This window comes from Malaclemys terrapin, chromosome 1 (genome assembly GCF_027887155.1).
Source record: "Malaclemys terrapin pileata isolate rMalTer1 chromosome 1, rMalTer1.hap1, whole genome shotgun sequence".
Taxonomy (NCBI): Eukaryota; Metazoa; Chordata; order Testudines; family Emydidae; genus Malaclemys; species Malaclemys terrapin.
Genome location: NC_071505.1, coordinates 195937276 through 195948665, shown reverse-complemented (window position 1 = coordinate 195948665; position 11390 = coordinate 195937276). Strand labels below are relative to the sequence as shown.

The window sequence follows — 11390 nt, the reverse complement described above, 5'->3', positions numbered from 1 at the left end:
ACTAATGGGAGACAGGCTAAACGACATACATTAGGCTGTTTGTACACCAATGCGAGAAGCCTAGGTAATAAAATGGAGGAATTGGAGCTCTTGGTCCGAGAATTGAAACCGGATATCGTAGGAATAACTGAAACATGGTGGAATGGCAGCCACGACTGGAACGCAGGTATGGAGGGGTATGCGCTGTTTAGGAAAGACCAGGATAAAGGTAAAGGTGGGGGGGTGGCATTGTATGTCAATAGTGAAATAAGCTGTAAAGAAATAATAGTGGATGGAATAGATAACACGGAGTCCGTCTGGGCGATACTCAAGCTGGGTAAAAGGACTACTAGAGCCTCTCCGGGGATAGTGCGTGGGGTGTGCTATAGACCGCCGGGATCGACCCAGGATATGGATAAAGAACTGTTTAATGTATTAAGGGAGGTAAATACTAATAGAAACTGTGTAATTATGGGGGACTTTAACTTCCCGGATATAGATTGGGGAACAAACGCTAGTAGCAATAATAGGGCTCAGATGTTCCTAGATGTGCTTGCTGATCAATTCCTTTATCAAGTGGTAACTGAGCCGACGAGGGGGGAGGCCATTTTAGATTTGATTCTAGTAAGTAGTGAGGACCTTGTTGAGGAAGTGGTAGTGGGGGACAACTTGGGCTCCAGTGATCATGAGCTAATTCGGTTTAAACTAAATGGAAAGAGTACCAGAATTAAGTCAAAGACTAGGGTTTATAATTTTAAAAAGGCCAATTTTAACAAATTAAGGGGACTGGTAAGGGAAGTGGATTGGGCAAACGTATTAAGGGACCTAAAGGCAGAAGAAGCCTGGGATTACTTTAAGTTAAAGACGCAAGAGCTGTCAGAGGCCTGTATCCCCAAAAAGGGAAAAAGATTACTAAGCAAGAGACTTAGACCGAGCTGGATGAGCGACCGGCTGAAAGGGGCGATTAGGAAAAAACAGAAAGCGTACAAAGAGTGGAAGAGGGGAGGGATCAGTAAGGAAACTTACCTTAGTGAAGTCAGAGAATGTAGAGATAGAGTGAGAAAGGCCAAAGGCCGGGAAGAGTTGGACTTAGCGAGGGGAATTAAAAGCAATAGTAAGAGGTTTTACAGCCATATAAATAGGAAGAAAGCAAAGAAAGAAGAAGTGGGACCGCTGAAGACTATAGCCGGAGAGGAGATTAAAGATAATCTAGGCATGGCGCAATATCTCAATGAATATTTTGCATCGGTGTTTAATGAGGCCAATGAAGGTATTAGGGATACTAGCACCGTTACAGAGGGGCATACAGGATGGGGGATTACCGCATCCGAGGTAGAAACAAAACTAGAACGCCTTAATGGGACTAAGTCGGGTGGACCGGACGATCTTCATCCGAGAATATTGAAGGAATTGGCGCGGGAAATAGCAGGCCCATTAGCGACTATATTTAATGAATCTGTAAACTCGGGGGTGGTCCCGTTAGACTGGAGAATAGCCAATGTGGTTCCTATTTTCAAGAAAGGGAAAAAAAGTGACCCGGGTAACTATAGGCCTGTTAGTTTATCATCAGTAGTGTGCAAGGTGCTGGAGAAGATTCTGAAAGAGAAACTAGTTGAGGACCTTGAAGTTAATGGCAAATGCGATAAATTACAGCATGGTTTTACGAAGGGCAGATCGTGCCAAATGAATCTAATCTCCTTCTTTGAGAAAGTAACGGACTTATTAGATAAGGGAAATGCGGTGGACCTAATATACCTGGATTTCAGTAAAGCGTTTGATACAGTACCCCATGAGGAACTATTGGTTAAAATGAAAAACATGGGGATTGATATGAAAATCCAGAGGTGGATAGGGAATTGGTTAATGGGGAGAATGCAGCGGGTCGTATTAAAGGGTGAATTGTCGGGTTGGAGGGAGGTTACTAGTGGAGTGCCTCAAGGTTCGGTTTTGGGACCCATCTTATTTAATCTATTTATAACTGACCTCGGGACCGATTGCAAGAGTGGGCTGATAAAGTTTGCGGACGATACGAAGGTGGGAGGAGTTGCAAACTCGGAGGAGGATAGGGATATTCTGCAGGGAGACTTGAATGAGCTTGTGAATTGGAGTATCAGAAATAGGATGAAATTTAATAGTAAAAAGTGTAAGGTGATGCACTTGGGGACGAATAATAACAATTTTAGTTACAAGATGGGGACGCATTGGTTAGAAGTAACGGAAGAGGAGAAGGACCTAGGGGTCCTTGTGGACCGCAGGATGACTATGAGTCGACAATGTGACGTGGCAGTGAAAAAAGCCAATGCGGTCTTGGGATGTATTAGGCGAGGTATATCTAGTAGGGATAGGGAGGTCCTGCTTCGGTTGTATAAGGCGCTGGTGAGACCTCATTTGGAGTACTGTGTGCAGTTCTGGTCTCCCATGTTTAAAAAAGATGAACTCAAACTGGAACGGGTGCAGAGAAGGGCGACTAAGATGATCAGAGGAATGGAAAACCTGTCGTATGAAAAGAGATTAGAGGAGCTTGGGTTGTTTAGTCTGACAAAGCGAAGGCTGAGGGGGGATATGATTGCTATCTTTAAATATATCAGAGGGGTTAATACAAGGGAGGGAGAGGAATTATTCCAGCTTAGTACTAATGTGGACACGAGAACGAATGGATACAAACTGGCCGGGGGGAAGTTTAGGCTTGAAATTAGACGAAGGTTTCTGACCGTCAGAGGGGTGAAATATTGGAACGGCCTTCCGAGGGAAACGGTGGGGGCGACGGACCTGTCTGGTTTTAAGATTAAGTTGGATAAGTTTATGGAGGGAATGGTTTAATGATAAAACATAGTAGCCAAGGAAAACCAAGCAATGGTACATGAATAGCATAATGGCCAACAAGGGTCAGGCTAGAGACTCTTGCCTATATGCTCGGGGTATTACTGATCGCCATATTTGGGGTCGGGAAGGAATTTTCCTCCAGGGTAGATTGGCTGAGCCTCTGGAGGTTTTTCGCCTTCCTCCGCAGCATGGGGCAGGGATCACTAGCAGGAGGGTCTCAGCCGATTGAAGTCACTAAAACACAGGATTGGGGACTTCAACGGTAGAGTCCAGGGAAGGGTCTTGCGGCCTGCAGCATGCAGGGGGTCAGACCAGATGATCATAATGGTCCCTTCTGACCTTAAAGTCTATGAGTCTATGAGGGTAATTTACTAAAAGTGCTCACACTGCTACTTTTCTCCACAATATATCAGGTTATGTTGCATCACTTCAACTCAGCCTTCCAGATGTGCAGTTCCTTGTCACACCCAGAGATTTGTTCACCCACCACAATTATTTTTAAAAACCCACTTACCAGGCAGTGCCATCTAATTATTTTACCTGTCTCAATACTTATGTAGGCCTCATCACTGCAGTTGCTGAGCACTGGCTGATAAAAAGAAAGTAATGAGGGTATTGCAAGTACCAGGGATTTATCACTGTCGCTAATATATTTACATTTCCCATCTCATTTTTTTCCTTATCCACCTCCAAATGTTCTACCTACTTCCCACCTCTTTTTCCTTCCACAGCTAGCAGCCTGCAGAGCATTGGTCATGAGAAGTATTTTTATTAAATGTATGAAATTTTTTCTGTCTCTGTTTCTCCTTTTCTTTGGTTTTGAAAACCTTTCAGAATGAAGTTCATGTTCATGAAAGATGCTGGACTGACAGCTCTGCTACTATAACTCCTCTATGCACTCTACAGAAGTCCATCTATTGAGCAGGCAGACACAGTTTAAGCTTCCGCACATTACCCTTCCAATGTACCTGTCTGACTAAGAGGGTAGGTCAGTCTCCATTCCTATCTAATTCTTTGCCTTTCTGCTGAGACTTCTAGTAAGGGAGCCAGAAGGTGCTTTCTGAGATAGGTTGATCTGTTCACTAGGCACCCGAACCTGAAAAGTTCTAATTACGTTCCACTCCCACTGACTCCATAGGAGTTGAAGGTGCTTAGCACCTGATAGAAGCAGGTTTTAGGAACTAGACTGACACCACTAACTCATTTCACAGTAGAGCTGATTGAATAATGAAGAACAGATTTACAAATATATGTGAATAAATGCGCCAACATTTTTGTCCTGCTGCTATTTGTGGGTTCACATTATTCATTACTTGCATATATTCAGATAATTGCTTGTTTCAAATCCAAAAGTTTTCAGGAATTTTAGCACAAATTATTAGTTTGAAAATTCATACTACAAGTGTATTCCTGGCTCTGTCATTCATTAGCCTCCTGTTTTAAAGATTCAGTCATCCAATCAGGGTGCAGAAATAATGCCATGTGACTTTTATAATCACTAGAAGTTATGACTGAGAAGGCATTTATGTGATAAAGCACCCATATTTTTGACATACTCAGCTTTCCATTGGAAGGGTGTAGGAACTAAAGGGTGCATCAGATGGGAAAGCCCCAATGTTTTCAATAGACTGGCCACTTTGCACAACACGGCAACCTGATAAGTCCTGATATGAACACATATGACTGCCAGAGGAAGGGAGTTGGAAGTTGGCCACAGAGACCTACTAAGATCATGAGCACAGAAAGGAGGAATGAGGAGGGCCTATTAGGATCATGATGAAGGAGAAAGTAGAAGAAGACTGTCTATAAAGAAGAAGGGTTGGAACGTACTGTTCCTCTTCGATGAGTGTGCTATTTGGTTTTATGGCTGAGTACAGCCCTCACAGACAGATCCCCTGCATAATACAATTGTCTGCACAGACCAGACCAGACCAAAGCATTAGGTGGCTCTTTTACTCTAAGCTTGTGACGAGAATGTATTTTGCATCCTTTGTTTAATGCTTTAAGATCAATTACAGTAAAACTTTTTGGGTCTCTCTTATTTGTTTTCCTTCCCAGCGAAGAAGGGAATTTTCCAAACAGACATTTAAAAAACAGCTCAAATCTCATATATTTTCATTGACAGGTCTGTTTTCTATTATTTCAACTATTCCCTATGCCCACAAGGTTGGAAATAACTTCTTGTCCTTAGAATACACTATTAATGTACATATGCAAAATGGCACACTGGTTGTACATCAAAACTTGCTATGTCCATCATTTCCAATTAAAATGGAATATTTAGAAATACATACAGTTGGCTCAAATATTTTCCTAGGACAAAATTTAAGATGTCAAAACAAAATTCCCCAGTGTTATTTCTATATGGGTTTCCGCCATAGCTCTAATAGGCCTCATAGAATGCCCTACTAACAGGGGGGAAAAGGTGGACAAAATCCAAACTGCATCAAAGAGGCAGCTAGCAGCTCTGTTTTTTGGCGGGAGCTGTTCTTGAACAGTGACTGATATTAGTTCTGACTTGTATGGCAGTGAAGTGGATAATTGATCACAGGAGTCTAAGATGAGACCATCAATTTCACTACATCTTCTTACCTGGGGAATATCTGGATTTAAGTTGACAAAGACAGAAGGGCAATGCAGGAACCTACTGTAACACCCCACTAAATAGCCCAACCAAATAGTCATATGTGCCATAGCACAAGAGGGAGATTGAAGAAGAAGAAAAATGCATTGACAAGAGATTAAATGCTAACAATTGAAATTTAGTGAAGATTTTTAAGTGTTGCGCAAAGAGAGGGTAGAAGTCATGACCTCCCGGCAATGCAGTGGATGCAGTTGGCCCCACTGTTGTACAGGAATGTAAAGGGGGTGGGAGGGTCCTTATGCCTTTCCCCGCACTTGTACACTCAGGGCCCGATCCAGTGACACCAAAGCAGAGTGACACTGATTTCAATAGTCTTTGGATGAGCCTTTTACAGAGCAGCAGGGGAACTATCTGGCCCTACAGCTTTTTCAGTGGGTGTATTAAAATAATTACACATAGGTGAGAGAAACCCAGTGATGACTTGATAGGAGATGGACTGATGGACAAGGAGCTGCTCGTGTGCCTGTCATATCCAGTCCACCAATGAAGAAGAGTAAGGCAAAGTGGTTGAAAAGAAATTATAAAAAAGCCTGCAGAGACTTTTGAGGCTTCTCGCCTTGCAAATCTCAGCATGGATGATTGGGACCTTGCTGTAACTTCTGCCTCAAAAACTCTACCCTCCCTCTGGACTCAGTCGGTTGGCAAGAGAGTGGAGGAAGATGGGACACATTTCCACTCTGCCCTACCATTGGTTGATCCACACATTCAGGGAAGGACCTACTGCCAGACCATAGTGCAGGGGCATTACCAAATCTGCTTTTCGGTAGACAATCCACTTGTGACCCACTTGATCCAAACTGGCAGAGCGGGTGCATTGGGCTTTACAGGGATGCCCTGAGTCATATATATGCATATTAGTTCTCCAAAGGGTGATGTGAGGTCTCTACCGAGAGTCAGTAGCCCACTGGTTGTTATAATCATTGAAAAAATGTATGTAAGGGTAATATTTAAGGAGTTATAGATCTATACTGAATATTATGTTCTCAAAACCTTTAGACCTGAGGCAGGTAACAAGGAGGTTCAGGCTGAGGGTAACAGACACTTATCTCCCTGTCTGGTCAGTGTGTGTATTGTCCACTTCACAGTAGGGGTCTATTTGACTACTGAGCCACAAGCTAATCAAGACTGTGAAATCTACAAGAGATGGCAAAATCCACAAGAAGGAGCAATCAGCAAGAGGGTGTCCACTTTATGAACAAAGATCAAAGGATTGTTTTGATATTCCTGGGGTAGCAAAAGAGACACCCAGGATCCTTTACCTAGGATACAAGTGGGCAGAATGTTTTATCTCATGTAGGAGGGATCACAGCCAGGCCCAGCTGTGCACACTTTGGGTGAGCTTTGCCCTACAAGACATGAAAGTGCCTAGTTAAATAAGTCTAGGTTCTAGAATGCATGTTATGATTTTATTGTATATGGAACCATTTGTTTCCAATACTTATACTTGCTATTGCTTGAATCTCTATTCTTTGTTAAATACACTTACATATGTCTATAGTGAAGTATAAGTGCTGTTTGGTAAGCAGAGCAGTGATTGAGGTGAAACTAGTAAGCTGGGCTGTACTGCACTGCTTCTCTAGGAGCAGTACATCTGTGAATATTGCGAGTGTCCAGTGGACAAGGGGCTGGACACTATGGAGCGAGAGAGAAGCTGATGGGGGCTCAAGGTTGGAGTGTGCCTGTTGCTACCTGTAAAGAGAGAGTGGGGCTGCAGAGGCTTAGTGGGGAGGGCTGGTGTTGTCCGTGGCTGGTGGCATTGGGAAACTGACCCCCAGCAGGCACAGATAAGCCTTCCTCACACACAGGGAAGGTGGTAATGAAGTGCCTCACAACCTTGGGTACCCCCAGGACGCGTCACAACTCTACCTCACTGTGTTTGGCTCTGTGAAAATCCTAACACAAAACAAAAAAGTTTTGTGCCTCTCTCATATGGTATTGAAGATATATCCCCTTCAGAAGTCTGGGCATGTAATAATTTGTAATTGCAATACGTATTTGCATTATATCATGTCACGTATTTTGGCTTGATATTCATTAAACTGATGTTGGAGCAGCTGTTCAGAAACTGTCGGGAAGAAGTTGGCTCAATAAAAGATATTACCTCACCCACCCTGTGTCCCTGATACCCTGCGACCTACACGACTACAGGTACACTGCATACAACTTACATTGCCACATTCACTCCACACACTGCTCCAGGACATTCTCAAAGTCTTAATTTGTGACCAAGTCATTAAATAATTTAAAAAAACGGAAATAAAGCTTAGACCTTGCATTTATTAAGACATCAAAACAGGCTACATAATATCTGATTTGTGTCTGTTCACAACAATAGTTTCCGTTCAGCATGCTAAATGTCAAATTCAAGTTATCCCATTTCATTAAAAACTGTGGGCTAGATCCGCTGCAGCTGTAAATCGGCATAGCTCCACTGAAATCAAAACCGAAAGCTCTGGCCCTGTAATTTGAGAGCAATTTAGGATGTGAATACTACAAACTATTAAAAATATGGATATTAAAATAGTTTCCTCTTTCACTCTGTGCAGAAGGCAAATACAGTTGTGATGCTCAGAGCAAATTCACTAAGAATAAAGAAACTTCTATACAATGAAAAGTTAGTGGTTCATCAAACTAAGATTGCAAAGCATTGCATCTTCACTGCCCCGTCATCAGCCCAGACAGTGTTTTTAACTAGGATCTAACTTGCTGTTGAAACTGATACATAGATGACAATCCAGTAATTGAATTGTCTACCTTGAATGGTCTCTTACAATACATGCTAACTATATATGCAAAACAATCTGTTCCACTTTGCATTTTGCTGTGAGGCTGGGAGTTCCTTTCCCAGACCTGAGAAACAGCTCAGTGTGGCTCAAAAGCATGTCTCTCTCACCAACAGAGGTTGGTCCAATTAAAGATATCACCTCACCCACCTTGTCTCTCTACAAGTCAGTCATGATTTATGGAATGACGATACAAAGGAGACTTGCATGCTTTGTAAGACATCTTGGGTCAAAAGCAGAGATAATTTACTCTGTAGGTGATCCATGGATTTTGGAGCCAGAAGGGGAGCATTATGATCTAGTCTGGCATCCGGCATAACACAGGCCATAGAACCTGCCCTTGTAATCTGGGCACAGAGCAAACATTGGATTCAGAAGATACAAATTGTATTCTTGAATATAAATAGGACTGCAAGGAATGTAAAGGAGTACCAGTAAATCAGTGCAAAGGCTATGATCTTTTAGATGATCTGTCTGTTCAGGTTTATGTCCATTTTCTACTGATCATTTTAAATGTTTTTTGTTTAAAAAGGAGCAGCTGTTTATAATTATAGCCATCAACCTTAAAGTGGTGTGACTATGTCCACCATAATCAATCAAAGCAAACATGTGACACAGGTACCGGTAACTAAAATCACACCACAAGTACAATTTCTTAAGCAATCCAAATGCAAAGTTACCATCATTATTAGTTACAAGTTATTATGCTGCCTCTCTCTCCATGCTGTGGAAACATCTGTAAGGTCAGGGATTGGGGCAGTGGAGGGAAGATCATGTCATGAGAGTTCCTGAAGAAGCAACTTGCCATGGAGACGGGATTGGCCTAAAGCATTTGCGAGACATATTGGACCTTTTGCACAAATGCCCTAGCCTTCTACAGGTGACCCACGCTCCCGCTCATTTCCCCACTATTCTTGGGTCTCCTGGGGTTTGGAAGGCCAAGCTGTTTGCCAGCACTTTGCAGGGAAATCATCATGCTTTCCACAAGATGGGTAGCAGGAAACTGCAACTTGAAACTTGACGATTACTATACACTGGCTAGCATACATATATATATATTATGCTGATAATACTACCCACCATCTATATTCCAAGCAATTAAGTACACATATTATTAAGCATGAACATAGCAGCTATATATCCCAAACAGGCTTGTACCTAATCCTGTTCACTTATACTAAGGATTCCATAACATCTTACATTAGCTGCAGTAAGCTTTGGCTTAACTAGATAGGAAAACTGTCAGTATCAGGACATATATTGTTTCCTCATAGCAACAGAAAGGGTGTTACCCTCAAAAACCTATTTGTCCCAGCACAGATATATGAGGTATCCTCATGCCCTTAGTACCTGGAATGCATGTATCCAGAACAAAGGTAAGAGGGCATCATGACCTGGAATGCATGTGTTCAGAAAAAAAAAATAGAGGCATACACCAGGGTATCAGAAACAAGCAAGGTAAAAAGCTGATTACTTGAATCCAATTTCGGGTGACATACATAGTGCCTTTCACTGGGAAACAAGTAGGGATGTACCTTCACAGAGCACCTTCTGCGTAAGGTGAATGCACAGGACTGCTCTTTGGAGCCTGATAACTTATAGAACCTTTTTCCTGTATGACATTAATAACCTGACTTACATTGGCTATTTGGTCTCTTGAGTATATTTCATAACAAACCAAAATGTGGTCAAGCAATTGATTATACAACTTATCAAACTAATCACATTTCTTGGCTCAGTGCTTATTTTTCCTTATACAGGGATGATCTAAACCTTTCTTTTTTAAGTTTCCTTCTCCGCCTTAGAAACTAGGAGGTTTCAGTGCCATTCAGTGCAGCAGGAAAGAGATTAACCCAATGCAGGAAAGCATGAGATAACAAAACAACAACAACAGAAGAAAATATAGTGATCAAAATGTTAAAAAGGACATTTTTTAATTGACCATGAAAACAAAAATGGAGGAGCTGAACTGCAAGTGGCTGAGAGAGATTTTTAAGCAGGAGAATCTTGGGCATAGCTGGAACTGGAGCAATTGAGCTGGGAGGGAAAGGAGAAGTTCTATTCACAAATATTTTGAAAAGGGGAAATAGTGGTACACTTGCTGTAAAATGGGACTAAGAGGAGAGGTATGCTGTTTCTTGGCCTTGGGTCCCAGTTTATCCAGCTGAGAACTGAATTGCTGCCTCGTACAATGGAGTACCCAATCAAATATCCTGCAATTGTACTACAAGTAGAAGATCACAGCCACTTAAAATGCAGCTCTACCATATAGTTTGTGTGTTGTAATTAGACTGCTCTGGTGAGTAACAGACAGCGAAGAGAGACCAGGAGGAATATAGTCACTTTGGGGATTCAATGTTGCGACAGATCATGACCACCGACATGAGAGATAATGGGAGCAAAATGATGTGCGAAGAAAAGCTGTTGCCATCTGTGTGTTGAGACAAGTTCCAGCTAGAAGACAAGAACAGAGAAATCATGCTGGAGAGGTGGGATCAACAGTCTTCAGGAAAAATTCATGAGTGGCAAAGAACTGCTTAGTTGTCTTAGCTTCCAGAAGGAAGCTATTAGACAGTGTACTGCTGAGAGTAGACTAGGCTGTTTATACATACATATCTGAATTGCATTTACACCAAGGCCTCGTTACACTTGCCAGAGACCTTGGTGTAAATGAGAATCAAGCCCTATAATTGATGGAGCCCACCCCCACCCCAATCACAGTCACCCTATTTCCTCCCCCCCAAGCCTGCACCTTAATCCAATCACAGGGAGGCAACCAGAGGATCCCTCTCTGATGGGGTGTTCTTTCTGTGGCTGGCTATGCCCACAGACCAGTACAAAGCAGTCACAAAGCAGAGGATCAGAAGCAGCATGTCTAACAGTTGCTGTTAAGATCTTTGTAAGCAGATACTTACTACAGTATTCCTTTTACTTTCTATCTGACATACCTAAGAAATTCCGTGAATATCTCAGCGATGTTAATGATTTGCAAAGGCATTAATAACTATCATAGTGATGAACCACCCTATGTACATACCAGTTGCATTTTCAAGCATGAGGCTTCAGACCAGGAAAACTACTTATTTGTAAGAGACAACAGTAGAAGTCTCCTGCAAACAGGAGCCCTGTGTGCTCTGTGGCATGATAGGTCCAAAATTTGC

General features: G+C 42.3%; 1 protein-coding gene across 1 annotated transcript in view; it reads right to left on the bottom strand.

Annotated features, from left to right (window-relative positions):
- Positions 1 to 7703: 7703 nt before the first annotated feature.
- Positions 7704 to 11390, bottom strand: part of UMODL1 (uromodulin like 1) — a 69930-nt gene continuing 66243 nt past the window's right edge. Inside the window, exon 23 of the mRNA XM_054004838.1 lies at positions 7704 to 10683. The gene's annotated coding sequence lies outside the window, so the exon portion shown is untranslated. The remainder of the gene's footprint in view (positions 10684 to 11390) is intronic.